This window comes from Equus asinus, chromosome 27 (genome assembly GCF_041296235.1).
Source record: "Equus asinus isolate D_3611 breed Donkey chromosome 27, EquAss-T2T_v2, whole genome shotgun sequence".
In the NCBI taxonomy this organism is placed as follows: Eukaryota; Metazoa; Chordata; class Mammalia; order Perissodactyla; family Equidae; genus Equus; species Equus asinus.
The window spans coordinates 18,631,906-18,658,589 of NC_091816.1; the positions used below are offsets into that span (position 1 = coordinate 18,631,906).

Below are 26,684 nucleotides of genomic sequence, written 5' to 3' on the forward strand. Positions count from 1 at the left end.
CCTGGGATTGACCAAGACTGTCTTGGGTCTGCATCACTGTTCAGTTGCTTCTTGTGCCCAGTGTTGACTTCTCACTTTTGAGCGCTGATCCCAAGGAGACTCCTGAATAAACGAACTGCCTGTTAAACGCCATCATAGAGTCTGCTTCCGAGGAACGTAAATCGTGGCATTATCTTTTACTAGAAAACTCAGAAGACAGTGACCAACAAAAACGAAAAACCCAACTTCCTAATTTATTTCTCAATAAGAGTTGCATGGTAATTCATTGCAATATAAAGGTCGAGTTGCTATTTTGAAATTCCCAACATGGAAGTATCCTACTTAGAGATCCTGCGCTAGTGCTTAGAAAATGACACCTGAACGACTGCTCATCTCCGCATTCAGTGCTCTGCTCCACCGGCAAAGAAAGGACGAAGACAATGCTCCACAAACAACTAAACATTTGATAAGTCAAACGAGCTAGTCTCGTTCCTCGGAATAGCCACAGTTATCCAGAAATACGTTGAAATAACAGAGTAGACACCCAAAGTGAGAGGAAAATATCAGTTTGTGAAGGATTTGAAAATCAAAGTAATGTGGAAAACAGCAATTTGTGTTGAGCAAAATTAATTTGCCTTCCTTTAAACAGGGACTTACATAAAACAACTATTCTAGTTTAATTCTAATAAATCAGTATCATAGGATTCTATCTTTGCCTCCAATCTCATCTACGGAACAAAGGTGGGTATCATAAATCTTTTAGATGTGATCAGAGGGAATTCTAATATTTCACAAAAAGCAGAAATGTTATAACAATGGAACTTAATACACTGTGTCACCAAAGGGGAAAATGCACAGGCTTTTAAGGAGAAATCCTAGAAATTTTCCAAATTCAAATAAAAATATTTGTAACTTGTTATAGGTTGAATCATATCCCTCTTAAAAAAAGATGTGTTGAAGTCCTAACTCCCAGTACTCAGAATATGACCTTATTTGGAAATAGGGTCTTTACAGAGATACTGAAGTCAAAATGAGGTCATTTTGAGTGGATCCTAATCCAATGACTGATGTCTTTATGAAATATAGAAATTTGGACACAGAGGCAGATATGAACAGAGGGAAGATTATGTGATGAGAATAGGAGAATGCCACAAGACAAGGACACCATGGACTAGCAGCAGCTGGAAGACACAGAGAACCAGCCTCCCTGTCAGGTTTCAGAGAGAGCACTGCCTGCTGACATCTTGATGTTAGACTTCTAGCCTCTGAAATGGTGAGACAATTAATTTCTATTGTTCTAAGCCACTCTTTAGTCCTTTGTTATAACAGCTGTAGGAAACTTTTTTTTTTTTGGTGAGGAAGAGTGGCCCTGAGCTAACATCTGTTGCTAATCTCCCTCTTTCTTTTCATTCTAGTTCTTCTATGTGGGATACTCCCTCAGCATGGCTTGCTGAGCAGGGCTAGGTCCACACCCAGGATCTCAACTGGCGAACCCCAGGCTGCAGAAGCAGTGTGCATAAGCTTAACCACTACACCACTGGCTGGCCCAAAGAAAATAATTTTTTAAAATTGATTTTGATATTTTTCTCATTGTATGATGTTTTCTTGACCACATGTTCTTATTTGATTTGATAGTACTATATATGTATAGGAATCTATACTGTATGTTTATATGGAATTGATTTTAAAAGCCACAGTTGCTATTTATTACCATTTATAATAGTCTACACATCTATTCTTACAAAAAGCATTATGCTCAGCTGAAGTTTCCAACTTTACATAAAAAACATGCCCTTGAAAGAAGTTGGGTCTAAAGTCACTTTAAGCAACTGCAGGGGCCGGCCCAGTGGCGCAGTGGTTAAGTGCTCACGTTCCGCTTAGGCAGCCTGGGGTTACTCAGTTCTGATCCCAGGTGAGGACATGGCACTGCTTGTCAAGCCATGCTGTGGTAGGTGTCCCACATATAAAGTAGAGGAAGATGGGCACGGATGTTAGCTCAGGGCCAGTCTTCCTCAGCAAAAAGAGGAGGATTGGCAGCAGTTAGCTCATGGCTAATCTTCCTCCAAAAAAAAAAAAAAAACCTGCAAATTTCAGCCTGGATTTAAAGAGCTACATTCTGGGAGGGCAACTGGGTATTTGTGCCAGTTCTCAGCAACGACTTCCTTGCAGTTACTACGACTAGATGGTACAGTTATATCATAATGTTAATAAAACACATTTCTTTTACTCAAACTCCGCTCCTATTTTTAGTTATACTGATGTCATAACTTCCTACCTGGCCATGTTAAAGGCCTTCATGCTTAGGTTAAAGGATTTTAAGAGAAGAAATTAGAGTGATTTAATTTTCAAAGCATCAAGTTCAGGAAAGTTGTTCACAATTTTTAATAATGTTGAATAACTTAGAGACACCTCTCAGGCATCATTTAGATCCTCAGGAATGTAGACGGGATGTCACATAGTGTTAGTTATTTCGAGTTTATCAGATACCCTCCTGAGGACACCACATCCTGCCTTTGCCATCACATCATAATCTAAAGGAAAACAACAACTCCTAAAGGCCCTAATATGAAGCTAGGAAATAGGAGGCATAGAAGAAGTTATCAGTGAAGAGATACTGAGGTATTTGTGAGCATATCTCCAATAATAAACATTTCTGTCTGGAAATCCTGAAAGTACATTAGGAACTGGTTATACCTCTGCACAAAAGGCTATCACTTGTCAGTAAGAGTAACCACAGTCATTATAAACAAGCAAAACACTGCCCTTTGCAGAAAATGGTCCCAGAATATCTAGGAAATGGACCTGCTTCATCAGATTTTGACATGTGTGGATTGCTCTGGTCTAATCATTCACAGTTTGGATGCAGCAATAGCACTCAGACACAGCTGCTGTCCTAAAGATCTGACGGCAGGCACCCAAGTAACCACGTGTCAGGAGGATTCAGTCCTTCAAGGACAAGGTGTCACCTTCCTACTCATTCACAAGAATATCACCCCAGCAGATACAATCTCTTTTCACTTTATTTTAGTTAACATTGTATTATTTTGTGTATTAATATAACTTAAAGTATTTAAATTTTCCTGTGTACTATTGATCTTAGAGCCAGGCCACTTTACCAAAGCTTGCTAGGGGTGCTCAGTGCTGGCCACTGCTGGAAATCATCCCCAAGACTCCATTGCAATTGCAACGAAAGTGACTTCCCAGTACTCTTAGGACACCTATAAGTTAATTATATTAGCTAGTTTATGCTTTCAATCTCTACATTTTACTGGTAGCTAGAGTGAACTGCCGTGGCAATATGTTACTTGGTGTGGGTTATGGAGAAGATATGTTGAAGACAAGTTTAATCTTTCAACAGTTTGCTTAGGAAAGCAATTTGTTAGTGACCTCTGGGAAAGGGAGATGTATGAAGAGAGAGGGAGAAGGAGGGAGGGAGAGAAAGGAAAGGGGTGGGGAGAGGCGGCTATCAGAGTTAGCACATTGAAAGTGTAGAAGAAAGAGTGATGTGCAAATTGGGAAATTCTCAATAGAGTTGGAACAATGAGCAAGCTCAGAAATTGAATCTAACTATCTGGTCACTCGTATTTCTACATCCATTCTGATGCCTGGAAATCCCCTGAAATTGTTAAAGGTGTTCAATGTTCTTTTGTTAAGTAATATTTGGCTATTCTCATTATGGTTGTAAATTGCATATTATCAGTAATCCTGTACTTATCAGTTCATGCAGGAGCTTCTGCCAGGAAATAATGCTCTCAGCTATAGAAAAGCTTAAAGTTAAATAACTTTTGTATATTCTCTATAGATCAGCAGAAGCATGATGCATTAGACTATGCCTAGAATATTAGAGAAATAGTCTGATGGGTAATGACCTTTCATCTGAGTCTTAAATTAACCAACATTTTCCAGTGGACAGTGGACATTGGGTAAATAAGGGAGTAAGTAAAAGTGAGAAGTTGGCTAGGTTGTTGTTAAAAGCATGTGCTATGTCATAGGCAAGGATTCCAATTTGAGCTTTCTTACATACTACATGTATTATCAAGCTACATAACCAAATTTTTCTTGAGCTTAATTTCCCCATATAAATAAGGGCTATATAAGATCTCATTAGGATGTTGAAAGACGTAAGTGACATAATTTGCGCAGTGATAGAGCATGTAGTGTCTGACATATTGTTAGCACTTGATAAGTGATAGCTGTTATTATTTTTATTACCCTCACATCAAAGCACCTTTTGAGGTGGGCATTCAGTTCACTGGGATTTCTTTCATTTCTCAAGGGAAATTGGAACATTAAGAATAGTAGACATTAAAATAATAGAGCTCTGAGTTGATATAATAAAATTTGGCATATTTCTGAAATACTTTTACTTTTAGATGCTCATTACATACATAAAGTAACCATTATACTACATGCCCCAATCAATAATTTCACTTAATTAAGTTGTTTTCAGTTCTAGTCTATAGAGATTTTATCAGATATTGATCCCTGATCATTGTCAGAGTTTTTAGACAAGTTCAATTTCCTCAATTCTGAGATTTTTATTTTTGTACTCCTTGCTATTTCAACCTAGATTTTGTCCTGACTGTGTTTGAAGCAGTACAGAATCAAATCTGTTTCTCAAAATTGAAGCTACAGTTAAATTCTAAAGTATAATAGCAATGTCTAAACCAGATTTTCCAATTTTTCCCTGTTATAGTAATGATCTAGACCTTGTGCTTATTTATTCTAGACTTGAAAAGTTTGTACTTTTCACCTTATTGAGTTGGCTTTATTCTTGCTAATTGATAGAGGAGACAGGAGCAGAGCACAGTGAACTCGACTTAGTTTTTTTCTCCATGTAACTTCGGTGATGACTCAATCACTCTCAGCAAACAACTCTTGAAGGCCTACTATGTATAAAATTCCCATTGGCTCACAGAAGCAGCCTTATCTTAGCATTTTTTTCTCTGTTCTTGACACTTTCCAGAACTGATTAATTTTCTTTTTTCAGTAATAGGATTCAAAGTCTGCCAACACTGCTGTAAAGATATGAAGGTTTTTGTTAGATTTTCTTGAAGTCAATACATACTTTTGACTCTCATCTTGGGCAGAGGAGAAACAAGCATCTTCAAATGATGTTCTGATATCTATGGAGCTGTAATTGAAATGATTCAAGTAGATTGTAAGTTCCCTGAAACAGTAATTATTTCATTCACTTATTATGCATTTACATACTATCTAATTCTCTACTAGGACACGGTATCTGCCAAATAAACACTTACTGAATTGAATAATAATATATCATTGATAGTTCTTATTTAGAAAAAAATCAGGCAATGAGAAAATATAAACAATTGGTGCGCTAAATCAGACTCACAGGAATAAGAGATTTTACACAGTATCACATTTTACTACTAATTTCAAGGATATAAGTAACCATGAGGCAGAGATGAAGCAGAAAGTATTGGATTGCCAATACAGCTCTCAAGGTGCTTCTTTTCTGCATCAGGACATAGCCTGGCTAAATCTGATTTAGCAAATGAGTTCTCTCAGAGCTCTATGTATCATCACTTACACAAAATAAGTCATTTTGATCATGAAATATTAGATTCATTTCTATGGATGCTGTAACAAATCACCACAAATTTAGGGCTTAAAATAGCACAACTGTATTATCTTACAGTTCTGTATGTTAGGAGTCCAGTGTGGGTCTCACTAGGCTCAAATCAACATGTTGGCAGGGCTGCATTCCCTGCTAAAGGCTCTAAAAAAATCCATTTCCTTGCTTTCTCCAGGTTCTAGAAGTCAATAGCATTCCTTGGCTTGTGAAATCCTTCCTCCATCTTCAAATCCAAAAACAGATAATCTCCCTATTTTAAGGTCATCTGATTAGGAACTTCAATGCCATCTGGAATCTTCATTCCCCATTGCCCATGTAAGGTAACATTCTCAAGTTTCATGGATCAGTCCACGGATGTCTTTTGTGGGGGGATGGGGGGCATTATTCTGCATCTGTCAACCATTTCCATGGTTGCTAAATCTGATACTGACTGACATAATAGATGATATATTCAATAACTCCATAGATCTCAAGTTTGTTTATCACAAACAAATCTAGATAGAGTAAATACGTTCTACTAAAATCATTTCAAAGTTAGTGACTGTTCCGTTAGCAAATACTTTTTAGCATTTTGTTTGGCAAATCGATCAGGTTGCATTTTTCCTTTTCTTTCTGGATAATCTGGTAAATGGAAAGAATGGATTGCAGGCCTTTGGATAATCCTTACTTTTCAAAATGATATACCATGTAATTTAAAGTCTTGGTTTATTTGAGTGTCTCTATATTCAACCAGATATAATTAACTTTTGTAATATCTAATCTACTACAGCTATACTCAATCTCATTTACAATTGCATCAAAAAGAATAAAATACTTAGGAATAAATTTAACCAAGGAGGTTAAAGACCTGTACACTGAAAACTAGAGGAAATTAATGAAAGAAATTGAAGAAGACACAAACAAATGGGAAGATATTGCATGTTCACGGATTAGAAGAATAAATATTGTTAAAATGTCCATACTACTGAAAGCAATCCACAGATTAAATGCAATCCTTATCAAAATTCTGATGGCATTTTTCACAGAAATAGAGTAAACAATCTTAAAATTTGTATGGGACTACAAAAAACCCCAAATAGCCAAAACAATTTTGAGAAAGATCAAAGTTGGGTGCATCATGCTCCCTGATTTCAAACTATATTACAAAGCTATAGTAATTAAACAATATTATATTGGCATAAAAAAAGACACAAAGATCAATGGAACAGAATAGAGAGCCAGGAAATAAACCATGCTTATAGGTCAATCAATTTATGACAAAGGAGCCAAGAATATACAAAAAGGAAAGGACAGTCTTTTCAAGAAATGGTGCTGGGAAAACTGGACAGCCATATACAAAAGTATGAAACTGGACCACTATCTTACATCATATAGAAAATTCCACTCAAAATGGATCAAAGTCCTGAACATGAGGCCAGAAACCATAAAACTCTCAGAAGAAAATATAGGTAGTGGAGCTCCTTGACATAGCTCTTGGTGATGATTCTTTGAATCTCACACCAAAAGCAAAAATGAACAAGTTGGACTAGATCAAACTAAAAAGCTTTTACACAACAAGGGAAATCATCAACAAAGTGAAAATACAACCTACAGAATGGGAGAAAACATTTGCAACCACATATATCTGGTCAGGGTATAATTTCCAAAAATATATAAAAAACTCATACAACTTTATAGCAAAAAAAACAACAATCCGATTAAAAACTGGGCAGAAGATCTGAATAGACATTTTCCAAAGAAGACACACAGATGGCCAATTGGCACATGAAAAGGTGCTCAACATCTCTAACACCTGTTAGAATGGCTATTATCAAAAAGACAAGAAATAAGTGTTGGAGAGGATGTAGAGAAAAGGGAAGCGTCTTGCACTGCTGGTGGGAATGTAAAATGGTGTAGCCACTATGGAAAACAGTATTGAGGTTCCTCAGAAAATTAAAAATAGAACTACCATATGATCCAGCAATTTCACTTCTGGTGAAAAAACACAAAAACACTAATTTGAAAAATATGCACTCCTACAATCATTGCAGCATTATTTACAGTAGCCAAGATATGGAAACAACGTAAGTAACCATCAATGATGAATAGATAAAGAAATTGTATACACACACAACGGAATATTATTCAGCCATAAAAAGAAAGAAATCTTGCCATTTGCAACAACATTAATGGAACTTGAGGGCATTATAATAAGTGAAATAAGTCAGACAGAGAAAGACAAATACCATATGATCTCTCGTATGTGGAATATTTAAAAGCAAAACAAAACAAGCTCACAGATACAGAGAACAGATTGGTGGTTGCCAGCGGCAGGGGGTAGGGGGTAGTAGAAATGGGTGAAGGAGGTAAGAAGATAAAAAGAAAAAAAGAATTACTTAAGAAAATAGCCAAAAGACTATTATACCTTATTTGAATTGTAATAATATCTGTATTATTACATTTTTGGTAGTTGTACTCATGCTTATTTCTCCAGCTAGATTGTAAAACCTTTGAACATTGACCATTTCATTACTCTTAGGAATATCCATCTCTACTTACAGGTCATCTGTAACATAACAAATTTCCACAGACACTTAAAACAAGAAAATAAACTTCCTGGTGTGTAAGTTATACTCCAGTACTGCCATTAAAAAAGAAAAAGTCTTGGTTTATCTGAGTGTATCTATTTCAAACCAGATATACATTAACTTTTGTAATATCTGATATCCTATAGCTATATACAAATCAATAGTTTAATAAAAGTATGAGCTTTTATATACAATTAACTTTCTCTCTTCATAGACAAGAATGTCAACAAACTACCCTTCTAGATACAGAAATTATATGTATATATATTGAAAGAGAGAGAGAGAGGATTTTTTAGAGTCTTGGCTTCTGAATCTGAGCCTCACCTTAACGAGTAAAGAATTTAATGACTGAACTCTTCTCCTTTTGAAAATTATGGAGTTGATTCTATCTGAGTCTATTTCCACGTCGTACCTGTGAGAGAGCATCCTCATTTTTTATTTTGCGTCAGGATCCCTTAGGTTATATCTGGTACGACAACAGATTAAGAGAAATTTCTTATTTTTATTAAGATATAGTAAATTATTATTCACTTAAGAATAGTATGTTTTTGACGCAAAGAACCTCCTAATAGAAATGTTCCTCCCCAGAAATATCTACACGCAAGTATTCACTTTGTCTTCTCCCTCATTTAATTCAAGACTGTACCAATGTCAGTTTCTGTAGAGAAATATCCTTGTCCCAAATAGTAATTATCTTCCTTCACTCAACTTTATTTCACAGGGCCTGGAAACTATAGCACTTATTTTTTTGTTTAGTTATTGTAATTTCCTCCCTCTACTATGATGTAAGTTCCATGAGGAGAAACCGAGAAAGTGCTGGAAACATGGCACTTTTAAAAATAAATATCTACTGAATAAATGAATAGATTATCATAGAAAAGGTGTAGCAGTTCTATTAAATCTGTATGTTTTTTTCCCAGCTATTTCTTTAGGAACAATTTTAAAAGACCAGCTTTTGAAAAGTTTCTTTCAAGATTTAATTGGTATTTATAGCAACATATTTTGCAAAGGGGGTACTTACTGTTGTCGTAGACTGAATAATGGTCCTCTAAAGATGTTTACATCCTAATCTTCAGAGTCTGTGAATACTTTATCTTACCTGGCAAAAAGGACTTTGAAGGTATGATGTTAACAATCTTGAGATGAGGAGGTTATTCTGGATTATCGGGCTGAGCTCAATGTAATCACGAGGGCCTTTATAAGAGGGAGGTAGGAGGTTCAAAGACAGTAACAGTGATGAAGCAACAGAAACAAAAAGGGAGGAGAGAGACCTCTTTTATTATAGCAGTTATAGGAAACTAAGGCAATTGGCTAATTATTGATTGTAGGAAATATTTCCAAGGTTTTCTTCACGGGATTATTTTCTTAATTCAAAGTGATGGATTTTTGAAAAAGGATAGTGTGAGAAAGTGATCTTCATAAACTCTACATAGAGTGGACTTTCTCTCTGGCTATTTTATATGAAGTGCTGGCTTGGAGTTGCCAGAAAAAGGGTAAAAGCCTAAAGGAACTTGCTCCCTGTAATGGAAATAGGAAAGCGATCTAAAACCCTCTTAATCCTGGTCCAGATTTGATCAAAGGCCCTGTATTAGTTGGCTAAGGGCTGCAGTAACAAAGTACCATAAACTGGGTTGCCTAGAATAATGGAAATTTATTGTCTCACAAGTTTGGAGGCTGGAAGTCCAAAATCAAGGCTTCTGAAAGGCCATGCTCCCTCCGAAGGCCCTGGGGAAGGACGTTTTCCAGGCCTCTCTCCTAGCTTCTGGCAGGCCTAGGCATTCTTCAGTTTGCAGATGAATCACTCAGTCACAGAGCCATCTTCTCCCTGCATCTTCACTTTTCTTCCCTCTCTCTGTGTCCACATTTCCCCTTTTTATAAGGAAACCAGTTACATTGGATTATGACCCACCCTGATGGCCTCATTTTAACTTGATGACCTCTGTAAAGACTGTTTCCATATAAGGTCACATTCTGAAATACTGGGGGTTGGGATTTCAACATATCTTCTTCAGGGGACATGATTTAACTCAAATGTGTTGCAATTAGGATTCAGAAAAAGTAACATCTAAGAAGGCTATCATCCCAGTAGCATAAAAAATCCAATCTACTCATTTTCAAAGAGTTGTGACATGTCAGTACAACTTGCCATATCAATAAAGGAGTATTGAATGTGTACCAATCACCATTGAAGGCATGCCTACTATTTATTTCTAATTCTCATTCTATTTCAGGATGTGACAACTTAAAATATAGAAACATTTCTTAACCTTAAATTTTAGTATCCTGATTTATTTTTTAAAATTGGGAAAAGAAAGAAAAATGTGAGACGAATTTCATTTTACTTCATTCAATAAATAATGTGCCATTCCTTCTTTTAAATACATTGACTCAAATCATTTTTTCAGAGATAATGAGTAAGCGGCAATCACAAAGGTGGTTATAGTCAATTTGCATTGGGAAATCAGTGGTCGGAAAGAAGCTGAGCCAATTTACAATGATGAATAATCTCATAACAATGATCATTTCTGAATTTCCACATTTTATTACCTGACATTTGTGAAATAATAGTAATGACTGTCATGACAGGCTTTCACAGGTATTACCACCTATATATACCACTAAAATTTCTGCTTTAAACTAAGGAAACTGAAGCAGAGGAAAGTTAATTAACCGCTCAAATTCACATAGATTTTAAGCGCTGACAGGAGGATTTGCAATCATGTATGGTGCCAGAGCTTATATTCTCAACCACTGTAGTGTATTGGTTCCCATAGTCAGGTAAGGAATTCCTGCATAACTAAATATCTTTTATAGGCTTCTGTAAACTTTGTTGAGAGTCAGAGTTACGTCCTTTGGACATATACCCACATAAATGCCAGGAGTCTCCAAAGTCCTTCTGAGCCATCCCCTTCTTTTCTTTCTCACTTAATGAAAGAAAAGTGGAGCACCATGGCAGTTGATACTTAATAGAATTGGAGAGGTACAAAACCAAGGAAAATGCAAAATATAAACTACTTGTTCCAATGGTAAAGGTTGAAAACTTAATTTATACTACATATGAACCAATCATTTTACTCTTATGACACTGATATGTAGCTTAAACTTACCCATTCAAATCAGAGTAGACAATCTATTGTCGGCTATGTGCCAATGTTACCCATACAAACCCTGTCTTCATGGAAGTGTGAGTGTGGCATCCGAGCAGAGGCGAGCTAACTCTTCACCCTCCTAAATTAAGTCATTTGAATATCAGGTAACAATTTAGAGTAGTTTATGAAAACCTCTGAAAATTGAGATTTGTTCTATGTTGTATTACAGCTCTAGCTCTTATAATCTGGGAAACTAGATGTATTTAACATAAAAGATCACAATTTTTGGTATTAAAAATGTAGGCTACAAAAATTAATATCTCTTTATTACATGTTATCGTGGTATACAATTTTAAAGGATTAAATCATCAGATAGTAAAATTAAAATTAATAAGTACTAAATGAGCCCTGAAATTTAAAGCTGTTTGTCTTTGGTTATAAAATTGAAATACTCAGGTATGTTTGTATATGTATATACCAAGGCAATAATGTGATTATTGCATATTTTTCTAATTAAAAATCTAGAGCAGTTGTCTTTTTATTTATCTTTGTTGAGATTCCTGAAGATGACATTATAATACTACTAAACTATATCAATGCACTTTATAAAGATTGAGTCTGCAACAGGTTAGAAAGGGATTGCTTTTGTTATTGATTTCATAATAAATCTAAGTTCTTAGTTGAAGCAAACACATATTTAATGATAGCTGGAAATATATCTGCATTATTTCTTAAAACAATGCAACCAAATAAAAATATGCTTACCACAAAATTCCCCAATTTTGGGGCCAATCCCATGGCCTAATGGTTTAGTTTGGTGTGCTCTGCTTCAGCCAGCCTGGGTTGGGTTTCCAGGCACGGACTTACACCACTCAGCTGTGGCCATGTTGTGGCAGCAACTGACATGCAAAATAGAGGAAGATTGGCACAGATGTTAGCTCAGGGCGAACCTTCCTCAAGCAAAAAGAGGAAGTTTGGCAATAGATGTTAGTTTAGGCAGAATCTTCCTCAGCCAATACAAAAATAAAAAAATCTCTAATTTTATTGGAATGAAAATGTGCCAGAATTAAAAAGAATGCTAACCCAATGTATCTAGATCATGTGTACAAAGGACTTATTTATGCAAAATTTTTCTAATTATGAAAGCAAATATTTTTGACATTTGAAAAAATAAAAATTATAAATGACTGTAAAATCATTTTAGAAAAAAGTTTTATACAGCAACAATATTTTACACTATAAAAGGAAAAGTTGACTTTTATTTATGTTTTTATTTATTATTTTCTTTATTTTAATGGCTTGGCCCTCAGTTAAAAATGCCTTCAAAGAACCCAGCATTGATGATAATGACAAATCAAGAGAGATTATTTAAACTGACTCAAGTACTTTCATCATATTGTAGAAAAAATACAAAATAGAAATATTATAGGGGCTGGCCCCATAGCCAAGGGATTAAGTTCATGTGCTCCACTTTGGTGGCCCAGTGTTCGCTGGCTCAGATCCTGAGTGCAGACCTAGCACCACTCATCAAGCCATGCTGTGGCGGCATCCCACATAGAAAGAACTAGAATGGCTTACAACTAGGATATACAGCTATGTACTAGGGCTTTGGGGAGAAAAACAAAAGAAAGAAGATTGGCAACAGATGTTGGCTCAGGGCCAATCTTCCTCAAAAAAATAAATAGACAAGTATTGAAAAACTGAAAAAAATATATAAAAATAATAAGATATAGAATTATTAGAAATAACTGAAATGAGAATAAACGTGTACATTGAAGATTACTTGCACAGCTAGAAGCTAGACACCTGCTCAAAACTCTGGTCAGCTAAGGAGCTAAATAAACATTTGATACATTATCAAATAAAAAGTTATGTCTAGAACATATGGGAAAGTGACTATGTTCCAAATAATTTAAAAGTTGAATGCAATCTTTTAAATTTCAGAGTAAAAGTGATTCTTGATTATATAATTTACTAAAATTAGAGTCAGAATTATGTTTAGGCCAGGTGTCAGTAAGCAAAAGTGGGTGACTTTCTCTTTAGTACCTCCGGATTCCTCATCACTCTCCACCTTGATCTTTCCTCCTCAGGTCCTCAGTGCCCAATGACAAGCTTCACCAGTTGACCCTGATATGGCCATAAGATAGTTGATAGCCAGTGTCCACTCTGACTGGTCAGTACCCATGACAAACTATTTGTCAAATACTTTGAAAATCACTACTTCCAATGTTCCTAGAGTTTTGTCAGATACCCATACACAAAAGCTATTCACAGAAAATATCACCCTGACATTTAAATGAAAGATAAGGTTTAATCTGCTCGGTCTCCCATGATGTTTGAATTTTAATATAGGCCATTTCTAGTTTAAGCCAAAGGGAACCTCAAGGTCTCTGCTTCATGTTTACAAAAGGAGCCTTCCAATTGACATTAACTGGCTCTCGTTTTCTCTGCAAGAGCCCTATTCACTCCACCTTGGAGAAAGAGGATTTACTCCTCTAATTGGTGGATTTAGGATGAAGAATCAGATGTGCTCACCTCAGCCTTTCCTCATCTCCATTTTATGGACGTCATCTATTTGGTTCACTCATCCACCCTGTACTTAGAAATTTGTCTGGATCATAGAATGGGCTCAATAAGTATTTGCTAAATGAACAACAATGAATATGCTGTGTAAATTTTATACCATGGCTCAAATATTAGTATGCACATTAGGTTAAAGATCTAAACCCACATTATTTTTGTTTGCTTTTGATTTTAGTTTTTTCTTTTTGAGAAAGATTAGCCCTGAGCTAACATCTGCTGCCAATCCTCCTCTTTTCACTGAGGAAGACTGGCCCTGAGCTAACATCTGTGCCCATCTTCCTCTATTTTATATGTGGGACGCCTACCACAGCATGGCTTGCCAAGCGGTGCCATGTCCGCATCCAGGATCCGAACCGGCAAACCCCAGGCTGCCAAATTGGAAGGTGTGCCCTTAATCACTGCACCACTAGGCTGGCCTCTAAACTCACATTTTAAACAGCGTTTGTCAGTATTCAAGTAAATAATTTTATGCCTATCTTTCTATGCCTTTAATCCAACTCTAAGAAGCTCAGCGTTCAGGCAGGAATAATGACTAATATTTGCTGGGTGCCCTGAAACCCATAAAATAGAATTGAGAAGAAAATACAATGAGACAGAGTTCAAGTCAACATAATAGAATACCTTTTGTTTTCTTTTAATGAAGGCTCTTCAGAAATAGGATGTGTTTATTGAGTGTATGCAACCTCATTGGGAGAATTTTAACAGAGAATAGACACTTAATTGAGAGGATGTTGTAGAGATGATCCCAGCACCAGATGTGGAATCAGTTTAGATGAATCAGTCAGTGTCTAGTCAGAAAGGCAGCAACCACTCCAGATATTTCAAGTAGAGAAGGATTTGAATCAGGGAAATTGCCTATGAAATTGTTGGAAAGGCAAAAGAAGTAAAATCAAGAAGGGGAGGAGTAAAAGGGAGAAGGGAATGTTACTTGGAAATCAGGTGTCTCCTTCTAACCCTGGGCTGAACACAGGAAGTAGCCCGTCTGCTGACGTAGACACATGGATGCTATAGCTCCTTTCGCTGCTGCCGAGCTGGGAACATGGATTCCACTGACGTTGCTGAAGCTATTGATATGCTTGTGACTCTGGCACTTAAAATTGCTCCTGGAGCCCATAGTCACCTCCCCATGCTGCCACTGCTGCCACCAGAAGCACCGCAGAAACAGAAAATAAATAATGCTTCTTTCTTCCTCCCTCTTGTGACCTCCTGCCAGTGCTTCCCACGGGCAAAATCTTACTGGAAACTTGCCAGCAAGGGAGTATGAAGAGGTTACTTTGCACATTTCCAGCCTCCACACAGAGGAGGGCAAAGAAGGGTTAGAATGAAGCTGAGAACCAGCAGACCAGTAACTGGAACTCCAGAAAATGTATTTTTAATAAGATTTTTTTAATATCTAAAAGAAATTTGTTACAAGACAAAAACTACTCACTGTTAACCCCTCCAGAAATAATTGTATCTGTCAACTAAAGAAATTTAGAAGTAAATCATTAGCAGTTATCCATAGTATTAGAAATAAAAATATTGAACTACAGCTGTCCAAGTACGCATAATAAGGTTTACACCCTACATAGAGAGAACTAATTAGAGAATAAAGAAATGCTAAACCTCCCAACTACATTTATAATCATAATTTAGAATAAAGGAAGATTGGTGCTGTCAACTCTGGAAAGCCTTCAAGAAGAGATCAAACTTAACATGCACCTGTAGATGAGTTAGGATTTGGTAATTTTAGGTTAATAAGATAAGATAAGTGAAGGAACAGAGGCTAAAGTGAGGTTGCATATAGACAGAGAAAACGGAAGAAGGAGAAGGGAAGTGAGAAAAAATCAGTCTCACTGAAGGGTTTGAACATTAGAGTGGGGTCAGATTATGGGGAACCTAGAATTATACTCAAGGTCTGGAAGACTACAGAGCAGTGAGAAAACATGATGAAAATAGGTTCCTTTGAAGTTTACTTTGTTAGAGAAATTTTACTCCCCAGTCTACCAATTGATAAAGACTGAAACAGCATTCTCCACTCTAATCTATAAGCAATGATCAGCCTAAAATATATTGGGAACTTTGTTTTGGGAAGTCTTCTAAATCTTGCTTGAGGTTTCATTCTGAGTGGTATTTGCAGCAACATTTAATGACCTTGACTTTTTCTGACTTCCTTTTCCTTTCCATACATATTGTACTCTTCCTAGTTCCATCACACTAGATAACTGAAAAATACTTGTATAATATTGATATCAACAGTCGTAACATAGACCACGCTTGGAGTTACATTACATTACAGTATAGTGGTTAAGGGAATGGATACTGAAGACAAACTGCATGAGTTCAAAACGCAACTCCACATTTACTACTTGTGTGACCTTGAATATGTTATTTAAACTTCTCTTTGCTTCATCTATAGAAAGGAGTAACGTAGATTTTACCTTCCTAGATTGTTGTCAGGATTAAATGCATTGATAATACGTTAAGCACTTAAAACAAGGCCTGGAACACACAACATTTAATGTGTTAACTTTATTTTCTCCATCATCTCCAGCATATGGCTTCTAGCCAATGCATAAGTAGTCCGTTTTGACAGAGGTACCATTATCTCCTATGGCAGTTCATTTCATTTTGGACCACTGAAATTGTAAAATCTTTTTGTATATTTATTCACCTTGGATACCCTACTATTTCTAGCCATTGTTCCTATTTCTGCCCTTGAAGTTACCTACAATTAGTGTGCTACATTCTCTCTTGCATATGGCAGCATTTCCTAGATTGGGAGAGAAATAGCTTCCTCTCTCCAAATTTTCCATTTTGCACATTGTCAACAGTCCTTTTAGTTATTCCTCATATGATATATTTATTAGGCCCTCTTGAAGCTAATTACTTGTCTTTGGATCTATTTCCATTTGCCAATATCATTCTCGAACATTCAGGTAACACTTGCATTTTCATCTCCAAGAAAGTACACACTGGGGAACTCTCAAATGGCCAATGGGGCAGATATAATTGGAAAGAGGAGCCTTCCACCACTCATCATCATTTGCTTAAGTAAAACGCCTGTGCTATGAAACTAAGCCTGTCACTATCAAATTATCTCTTTAGAGGTAATTCTCAAAAGGATCTCCCTTGATCGGACTAGCAAACTGAATGGAGACGATCTCAGAAGGAAGGGAGAAAGACAACATGCCAGCTCTCCTCAGTCTCATCCACTGCCATCTCCTCTTAATTCATGTTCAGCAGATTTTAAGCTATAAAGTTAAAAACTGATCCTGCTATGAAATGATCAATATTCACAGAGGACAAGCACTGAATAGTAACCACACATTAAAAATTATAATATGTATTAATTTAGCATAATGCCTTGACAGGGTCAAAGATTTTTTAATGTTCTTTACATAATCCCTCGTAGAATGCTGACCTATTATTTAATAAAACTTTGTTAAAATTTAAAATCAATCAACTCATTTTTTTCTAGCTCTTGTATTTTACATTAGCAAGTTTTTGTTTTTGACATGGACTGTCGAGACACCATTCTCCAAGACTCAAACTATAACTGTTCTGAAATAAAGGTTATGAGAAATACAATTATGAAATTTATGAAAGACAAGCCTTTTCCAATAGTCGGATTTTGTGGCTCTATTTTATAAAACTATATATTACTTCAAGAGAATTTAGAGAAAAATATTCTATTAATTGTAAACCATCTTCACTCTGAAGAAGTCATTAGCTGATTATGTGTTACTCTCAGAAAAAGACAGTGGTAGTGTAGTTACCCTTATATGAGAGATTTTCTTCTCCATCTGTGGTCCTTGGAGAACTCATCCTTTCAGGCCTCAAGGTAAGTGTCGTGTGCACTGCAAACCAAGATTCAGGTTTGGATTAAACCTGCAGGCTCCACATAACAATTTATCCCCCTGACAAATCTTTTCTGCTGATTAAACAATGGAATTTCATGGCCCATTTCTTGAATAATATATTTGAGCTTGTTTTATGTTTACTGGCCTTAAATTGCTGATTCTATAAAACTGAAAGCTGACTATGTTGTCTTGTCAAACTTTTGGAGTCACACATTTTCCTAATTGGATTTGTTGATTTATTACCAACAAAAATAAAACTTTCTACTTCAGCTACTTATCTGGGTTTTGAAATTGCTTCAACCTGGAAGCAAATTGTATGAAAAAAGTGCTTGAAGTACATTTAGCCACAAAAATATTAACTTGACAGAAATGAAACAAAGGAAATGACACATATAGTCTTCTTGTTTAAACTCTACATAAAATTATTGAAACTACAGCTGTTTCAACAGAAAAATAGGTCTTAGTAACTGTTGTCATTTAAATTTTCTCAGAGTAGAAAGTCAGTTGCAGAATTAATTTTCTATCAGAATATTATGATTACTGGTAATCAATTTATAAACATTTCATAATTACAGGAATTGTAGAATATAACTATGGTTTTTTATTTAATTAATATTTTATAACTAATTAATATTCAAACAGGGAATAAGAAAGTAACCTCCAAAACCTATAGAGAATAGAGATAAAATCATGAAATCTCATAGCAGGCAATTGGAAATGCTTTAGTTTTTGAATCTTTATAAGGAGGAAAAAGTAACTTTACAATTTTTTTCCCCAAATTTTATTCTATAATTCCTAGCTAGACTAGAAAACAAAGATGGTTGACTAATTCTCCATTTTAGACTTCTTTTATTTTTAAAGATTGGCACCTGAGCTAACAGCTGTTGCCAATCTTCTTTTTTTTTTGCTTTTTCTCCCCAAATCCCCCCAGTACATAGTTGCATATTTTAGTCGTGGGTCCTTCTAGTTGTGGCATGTGGGACACCACCTCAACACGGCCTGATGAGCAGTACGATGTCGTTGCCCAGGATTCGAACCACTGAAACCCTGGGCTGCCGAAGCAGAGCTCCCAAACTTAACCACTCGACCACGGGGCCAGCCCCCATTTTAGGCTTCTATTTGGTAGTAGATATTTTGCTTGCATTATTACCTTATTTAATAAAATGTTTATTGTTCTGCTGGAAATTTTTATTTATTATGATGTTTGATATACATACCCATTCGGAAATGTGAATATATCTTATCCAAAGTAAATAAAAACAAGGCATTTTCATTTTGAAAAGCTCTAAGTGTGTCTGTGTCATAGAACACAGTTGTGACACTGTCATCCACAAATTCCGCCAATGCCTGGCAAAGAGAATCATGAATCCCAAGAACAAATTAATCTTTCCTGTCCAAATGAAGAAAAATGCTCTACACTCAGTGTTCAGTCAGAGACAGAAATAACATGTTGAAGTTACATAAAATAAAACTTCTGAGTGCATTCTTGAATTTCTTCCATACAAATAGTGCAATGCAACATCACTTCCTCATTCGGAATGTTAGAAATTAGCAAATAGAGAATAGAGCCAAAAAACCACTGGAGAAAGCAGCTTGGTCAAGGCAACACAGCAGGCAATAGATTCTATGACTTTGCCTTGGACCTGTGTTTGTCTAGGAATTCGTGTTGTGCACCATGTTCGAGTAAGAACCTGTTAGAACCAAAAGAGCTAAGTATGTTATATAAAGAATTGAGAAACTCATTACTATGAAGTGCCAGAATTTACTGCTCCCGGAGAGTCATTTTGTTATAGAAGGAGTAACCCAATAGGTATCCTGATTTCTTCATTTCCAAGGTCAGGTTCCAAAGGAAGTTGAGATACCAGGCCAACCAAGCCTGCCAAATCAGTCTTCAGACTTGTGGTTGGGTACTCAAAGTATATCTTGAGCTCTTGTTTTCCAAATTCTGATCAACACCCACAGGGAATCATTGTTGGGTGGGAGAAAATGATGCAGAAGGCAATTTGGCAGGAGGGTGAAGGAGAATGGAAGAAAAAAAGGAACAGATTCATTCAGCAGACAGCAACCAAAGCCCATGATCTGTCTTTTCAAGCCACACTGACCCTAACTGAATTTCAGAACCAATATATTTGGCTTAAGGAGGGAGCAGATAACCTGGAGAATGCGCACGATGATGAATAAAGAGATGGGTGCTTTTCATAAAGCCACAAGCACACAGAATACTGCAGTTGTTTCCGAAAAAAATCCAACTGCTGGAATTCTGCATATTGGAGTTGGCCTTAGAGGTGGTCATATAGTCCAAAATTTATTATGTAGGGATGAGAAAGTAAGATTTTTCAGTCCTCTTTCTCCAAAAACAACACAAATGATTGTCTATCATAAGCATCTCTGCCAGAAAGCTGACAAATGTTGCCTTTGCTTCATTTTTGCAAATGTGGAATAGAATAAGGAGAATTTGGCCTCAAATTACCAACCTTTTTGTTTTGGCACTAAAAATGAATTGGTGAGAAGTGGAAGAAGCAACTGCAAAAACAACAAAGAAAACCAAGGGTAAAATGAATATTGATTGCAAGTAGAGAAAGAAAATAAGTAAACCCCCAACATTATAGTCTATCATTCATGTAAAAAAATCCAAAGATAGGGAAGGTAAAATTTAAGCCCTTAAATGTTGGATGCACTCCAGGCAAGGAATTTTGAAAACTGCGTATAAAATACTTGTTCTTCCAAGATGATCCCCTTGTCCTTTATGCACTGCTCCACTCCCAGAATTCCTTCCTTTTAAATATTTTAGGAAAATTATTAAGTTTGAATATGTCTAATTCTCTTGGCAATAGCCAATTAAGTTAGCCCTGGTCATCTGCATTTGGCGAGGTCTGTGTGGCAGCTGTCAATTGAAGAGCCCAAGATGCTTCAAATTTCCAGCTCTCTAAGCTTCTAACAATTGGAAAATTGTTTACCTAATATTTTCATCAAAGTCTTTGTCTGAGTTATTTCTGACACACAGAAGAACTCCATTTTCTATAATCAAGGCCAATATCTGTCAGGAATTTTATCTGATTTACCCAGCCTCTTCTCCTATTCACAAACTTTCTTGTACCCAAAGAAAAATTTTTCGATGATTTAACACATTTCTGATCATTGTCTTTTATTTTATCTCATTTGCACCAGTAATCTATTAGCAAAGGAGAAACAGTCTGAATTTCCTACTTGGCTGTTCCATTTTGGTACCTCCTCTCACACATTCACACAGTGTTAGCCCAATCCGTAGTGCTCAGCTTCTGCCCTTTGCTTTCTGTGCAAAGCTCATAGCAGAAGATGGAGTCCTATGCGCACCCACTCAATTCTTATGTTAATGATACACTTGCTACATCTGCTGTTCATTTGTCAGTTTCTTTTGAAACAAAGTTGCTCTGGACCATTCCAAAAATGTTTGGGGAAACGGAAATCATATGTAGGCATGCTTTAGTTTCAGTTTTCAGCATGATGATCTAGCAATTTATTTCCCCCATGTCCTTGTTATTACTGAAAGCTCATATTCTTACTATTTGTTATACTCATGATTCTTCAATTTGGTTTTTGTTGCAGTTTTAATTCATTAATTTCTTCCAGAAAGATTTTTGGAGTACCCATGATGTGGCAGGCCCTACAGTAGATATTAGGTAACTGTTTAGCTAAACAGTCCGAATTTCCCTGCCATTTTTAACCTAGTAGGGGAAACAGACTAATTAGATAATCACATACATGAGTATATGGCTATAAGTTGTAGCGAGTAATATTAAAGGAAAAGTACAAGCATTGAGGGAGTAGGGAGACCAGACTCAACTGGGAGACAGAAGAAGCTCTCCTGGAAGAAGAGTATTTGAGCTGTTCTCTGAAGAATGAATGGAGCGAGCTAGGCAGGGGTGGTGGAGCAGAGTCCTAGAGATTTACAGGAAGAGGGAAATGCATATAGAAAGGCTCGAGTTAGAATAAAGCTTAGCATCGTGAAGCAACTGAGAGAACACAGGTGTGGCTCAGTGCGTGGAGCACAGGGGAAGTTGGTAGGACGTCAGGCAGGTGAGACTGGTGGGGCAGATCCACGCATCATGTTAGGAGTGATCTCAGCGCTGTGGGAAGCCAGTGAAGGGAAATTACTCTGACTCAATCTGTATCTTCAAAATATAACTTTGTCTTCAGTGAAGAGAGAAATTTGGAAGGGAGTAAAAACAAAGTTGATGGAATTATTTGGGATGATATTTCTTTTGTCCAAGTAAGAGATGATCGTAGTTTGACTAGAATGTTATAAGTGATAGGAAAGTGGATGCATTTGTGAAAGATTTAGAGTGAAATTTATTGCATCCAGGAACTCATCGTATACGAGGGAGCGAGAGAGAAGCAGCTCGTGAAATGGCTGGCAGTTAGAGTGGTGGTCATTGAAGTTGTCTTGTCCCAGGTTTGATTGTTAGAGACTTAAAAATAATGTGCGTGCCCATCAGTGTTTATTTGGCCACCAGATCTTAGCTTCAGAGAGAGCACTTTCATTCTTACTCCTCTGTTTGGGGTTAGAAGGACAATTTATGTACTTTCTACTTCATTATTTTTTACAGAATTCATTCATCCTATTTTCATATAAGACCCAGGTGTTGTGCTAAGTGCTTGGACATGCTCTGTGTCCAATCAGGAAGGAGGTTGTAAATGAGTCTGTCATTACAGCACAGTGGGGCAAGTGCAGTGGACCACAGGGAGGGAGACATTGACCCAGTCTGGAAGGTCCAGCAGGGCTTATTGGAGAAGTTGGCACCCTAGCTGAGTACAGGATGATCAGTAAGGAATTTTCCAGGAAAGAAAAGGCCCATGTGCAGAAAATTCAGGTACTAGAATCTAGCTGAACCTTCCAGATCAGGACTTCTGTGGGTTCATTGCAAAAAGCTGGGGCATGAGAAGGAAGGAGAATATGATTTGCTTTCCCTGCATTAGCTGGAAAGAAATTGTCCAACTAGTGCAAATTGAACCGCTGATGACACACCCTTGAGCAGTTCAACGCTGCCTTGTACTGCTTGTTACATATTTGTGCAAATTGTTTCCTCAACGAGATTATAAGTATAAATTTCTCTGAAAGCCTGAGCTGGCTCTGAGCTCATCATAAATGCTCCATGAGGGGCCAGCACTGTGGCTGAGTGGTTAATTTTGCACATTCTGCTTCGATGGCCCAGGGTTTCCCTGGTTCAGGTCCTGGGTATGGACCTGGCACCGCTCATCAAGCCATGTTGAGGCAGCATTCCATAGCAGAGCCAGAAGGACCTACAACTAGAATACACAACTATGTACTGGGGGGCTTTGGAAAGAACAGGGGGGAAAAAAAGAGAGAAGATTGGCAACCTATGTTAGCTCAGGTGCCAATCTTTAAATAAATAAATAAATAAATAAATAAATAAGTGATCCATGATAAGTATTCATTAGCACATAAAAGTAAAGTTTCTTGGGAAAAATACCTTAGGTCCTTCAAACCAAATATATAACTTGAAACTTCTTTTTTCAGACTAACTATACATTTTGTATATATTACTCCTCAGTCTGATTAGCACTGATAATCAAAATTCTTTAAATTTTCAAATGGAAGATGAAAAAGAAAATTTTAAGTTGATAATTGTGAAAATTATAGCTGTTAGCTGTACTTTCTTGAGGAAGCAAACTAGATTTCATAGTAATAAATGAATATTCACACGTGTTATATTGCATTGGCAAGAAAGTGCCTATTTTTAAACTCATCAAAGAGAACTTAAATTCAGATTTAATTTCATGTTAATTCCCTCTGTTTTCTTCTCTTTAGTTTCTACTCTGCTCTATTCAATATGACAATTATATGCTTAGGTTATATTTAAACATTTGAAAACATGCCTAACTTTTAAGATATTTTATAGTATAGGTATTTTGGATTTTATGGGATGGTTCGAGAAGTGACTGAATTGACACATGTAAAAACCTGAATTGTGTCCTAGTGTTCAAGCTACTAACAGTCTGCAAGGAAGTCCACCCAGGGTAGTCTGAATGTGTTTTCATTTTTTGGATTCACCAGACAAATACGTGTGGGTGACATGAGGGTATTATACTTAAAGAACTAGAGAGGTGGATCCAAGAATTCAAATCTGGATCTTTAAGTAGCAAACTACACCCTCACAAAGTGAGTATTGGCTGGACTGCTGACTTGCTGCTGGCTTTCAGTTCCTGCTATGACCTTATATAATCTATGCATTTTTGCATTTTCCTGTTTGCATCTGGTAATCATCTTTAATCAGCTTACTTCCCAGTAGGGAGGATTTACTTCTGGTGCTGTCTTGCTGTTTTGCAACTTAAATTGTTTTGCCTTTAAGTTTTTCATAATTCTACTCCTTAACCTCAGAGGAACCTTTAAAAATCAAACTATCTATATGCGTAAAGGTCAAAAAGGTACTGTTAAAAAACAACCAAATGCTGTTCTGAAATTTTGTGTGTATGCTATATATATTTTTATATATGGTAACGTGTATCCATTTCAAAAAATAAAGGTTGATCTCCCTATTAAAAAAAATTGACTTTTTTTAATGTTTTAAAGTAGCTCTCAAGAAACATCTCCCTAGGACTGATGAGGAAACTGCAATTCGACCAACAAAACTAACCAAAGGAAGCACCAGGGGTGGACCATGCTGGAAAGCCAGACTGATGGTTCTTAGCAAATGAGCTGTAACGCGTCTTGCAACTTATATTTTATGTGTAGGCAGGGACTATATTAGACATGGTCACCTTTTGTACCCTGAATGCCTGACATGGAGTAAGATCTTATATTTATCTTTGAAGCTTCCATTTATGTTGAATTAACTAGTAGGCAACTCCACAATGATTTTTGATTTACTTAAATAGTGCATTTATATTTATTTATAAGAAATGATACCATTGGTAATTCCTGTTACTTAGTTTTGAGGATGTTGGTGAATTATTATTTGATAATAATTCCATATGATTGGTTGGTAAAAGACACTCTAAATAATTGGCAGTATATAATTTTCTAGAACTAGGAATTTTCTGTTGCAGATTACAAATCTGTTGTTCTTGAAGAAAGAATGGTTATCAGACACAGGCTATTTTCACGACTTTCATTGTTTTTTTGAGGGGGAAGTGTATCTTTTTGAACTATAATAAAATTAGAAGCCAAAGTAACTGGAATTGTGGGGCATAGATCAGTTTTTAATGCAATATATTCAATTCCTAAAAAAACATTTTAAGGTCAATCTACATTCAACTACATAAGCCAGTGAAGTAATATCCTCACATGAGTAATATGTAATTTGATGTAAATATGATTAAATCAATGCTGAAAACAGAAATTAATTACAAAATTAAACTAATTTTTACTTCAAATTTGTAAGATGAAAGATGAAATCTCAAATAGTGATTTTTTTTTCAACAGAATTCCTTAATGATCAAAATATAGGCAATGTTTTATATGACAGTCTGTCAGCTTCTGGTTTTCACAGAAATGTTAACTTATTAGGCAATATTTCCTTTAGCTTCTCTTTTAAGAGGAATACTGAGAACTCAAGAACTAGAGGAGAGTATCAATGGTGATGAAAAGATTATGAGTTATATTAAATTCCTGAAGTATTTAAAGTAGAAAAGAGCATGATTTTCAAATAAATCAGGTACCTCATGATTGAGTCCATCTTTTTTCATTTTAGTCGAACAATAAGTGAAGAAATGAAGGAAAATTATGACTGTTCTTATATATGACATTTACATATCACATTACAAAGCATTCCCAGACAGGAAATATTTTTACTTCCCTGTGCTGGTTAATTTGATGTGTCAACTCCACCAGACCATGGGGTGCCCAGGTATTTGGTCAAACACTATTCTGGATGGTTCTGTGAGGGTGTTTTCTTCTTATGTCTTATAAAATTTTATAAAATCTAAATGTGTTCAGTTCTCTCCTATCACAAAAATAAAACAAATGAACAAACAAACAAAAAAAACTCTCTCCTCTTTGGCAACCCCTTCTGCCCTGTGCAGTATTTCTCCCCTTCCGACAGCCATATTTTCTGAGATTGTTGTTTTGTACTGGCTGTCCAGCCCTCTTCACTCTCAGTACTGAACCACATAGCTTAGCTTCACTTAATTTAGCCACAATTTTATAATCAGAAAATCTAAAAAGAAGCTCTTTAAATTTAGGGATTTATTTTCATTGCTTCGAAGGAAATATTTTACATTGACTTTCATATGGACGTGGTGGTGGCACCTTTTACTGTTTTGGGCTATAAGACCACCAAAGTTTCTCAATCAGACTTCTTTATTACCCTTTCTCTCCGTGACCCACTGAATCCTAGGTTCTGTCTCACCAGTTCTACTGAAGTTGTTCTTACCAACTTCATTAATGGATACTCTTCTGTCGGTATCAAACTTAATGTCTTGTTACCATCCTCCTTGAAATATTCTCTTCCACTGGCTTCTTTGAGGCTTGATTGTCCCATCTTTAGAGTTTTTGAGTTTTCAGAGTTCACTTCTCAAGAGTTTCCCCTCTCACTGTACAATCTCAGTGCTTGTGATCTGACCCCATTTACTCCCACAGCTTCAAGTCTTTTTATTTCTGATGTTTCTCAAAATATATATTCGTATATCCAAATATTATATTTCTCCATTGGAACATTCCAAAGGAAGTTCAAACCCATCTTGTGGAAAAATCACCTTCTTGTCTTTATCCCAATCCCTGTTCATGTTCCTTGTTCTCTAGCTCAGTAAATGGCACTGCCATCTGCACTGGGGCCTACAACTGAATCCTCAGCACAGGCTTTAACTTCTCCTATCTCACCCTGTACAACCAATGAACCATCAGTTCCTATAGATTCTACAATCTAGAAAGTTCTAGAATCCAACCAATTTTACCCACCACTGTAATTTCTTTATCCTACTTCATACCACTAATCTTTCACCTAGGTTGTTATAATATATAGTAGCTTTCTAAATGAATTTCTTCTTTTTTGCTTCTTTCTAACCCATTCTTTATAATGCAACTGGA

The 26,684-nt window shown here is 36.3% G+C and overlaps 1 long non-coding RNA gene across 12 annotated transcripts in view; it reads right to left on the reverse strand.

Moving 5' to 3' along the window:
- LOC139042275 (uncharacterized) overlaps positions 1 to 9,988 on the reverse strand; it is a 49,089-nt gene extending 39,101 nt beyond the window's left edge. For 4 of the 12 annotated variants that reach the window (XR_011498819.1, XR_011498814.1, XR_011498808.1 and 1 more), the window contains exons 1-2: positions 8,470 to 9,988; positions 5,048 to 5,113 (exon numbers count right to left, since the gene is read on the reverse strand). This is a non-coding gene — a long non-coding RNA (uncharacterized lncRNA). Of the gene's footprint in view, positions 1 to 4,732; positions 4,998 to 5,047; positions 5,114 to 8,469 lie in introns of all 12 variants that reach the window. The other 8 variants (XR_011498816.1, XR_011498818.1, XR_011498810.1 and 5 more) reach the window with 7 other exon arrangements.
- Positions 9,989 to 26,684: the final 16,696 nt, after the last annotated feature.